Source organism: Musca vetustissima, unplaced genomic scaffold, assembly GCF_032173495.1.
Source record: "Musca vetustissima isolate MV318-11 ecotype Yass unplaced genomic scaffold, APGP_CSIRO_Mvet_v1 utg54972, whole genome shotgun sequence".
Taxonomy (NCBI): domain Eukaryota; kingdom Metazoa; phylum Arthropoda; class Insecta; order Diptera; family Muscidae; genus Musca; species Musca vetustissima.
Window position 1 is genome coordinate 1 of NW_026874850.1, and position 693 is coordinate 693.

At 35.5% G+C, this 693-nt stretch overlaps 1 non-coding gene across 1 annotated transcript; it reads right to left on the bottom strand.

Moving 5' to 3' along the window:
• Positions 1–144: 144 nt before the first annotated feature.
• Trnaa-cgc (transfer RNA alanine (anticodon CGC)) lies at positions 145–216 on the bottom strand. Its single transcript has one exon. It is a non-coding gene; the product is annotated as a tRNA-Ala (tRNA).
• Between the last annotated feature and the right edge of the window lie 477 nt (positions 217–693).

Sequence of the window (693 nt, forward strand, 5' to 3'; positions counted from 1 at the left end):
ATCCATGCCTATATTAATTCCTCAAAAAATATTCTTAAAAATTCCACATCTTTGTTGAGACCTGGAAAAAATAAAAAAAAATATTTTTTTAAAAAAAATTCCTTTTAAAAAGATTAATTTCAAATTAATCCTTCTTAACACAACTGGAGATGCCGGGGTTTGAACCCGGGACTTCTCACATGCGAAGCGAGCGCTCTACCACTGAGCTACATCCCCTTGCTGATGTCTGCCGTCAAATGTGTGTTTTGGTGTTTGTGTGGTAGTAAAGCCCCCAACAAGCAAACAAACAGTTATACAGAGTACAGAACTTTTTGTGCCCAATCCAAACGAGTTGCCAACCATTAGTTAGTGGATGAGTGTGTGTGTGTGTGTGCGTTCGTGTTCTTTGTGTAACATTTGGCAAAAATGTTAACAGAGTTGGGAAATGTTAATGGCATGTTTGCAACAGCATGAAATAACAGGGTTGAGAGAATTTGGAATTTGGTAGAGCAGAAGAATTACTTCCCTGAATTCAAATGCAAATAACTCAGCGACTAGTTAACCGATTTGCACAAATTTTGCACCCATGGTTCAGGGAAATTCCAAAGTTTTATTCCATATTGAAAAAAGAAAATTTAGGTTATATAAGGGAAAATTATAATTATGTGAAAGATTCAAAGAGATACTTAAAAAAATGTTGGGCATTTTTCCAGA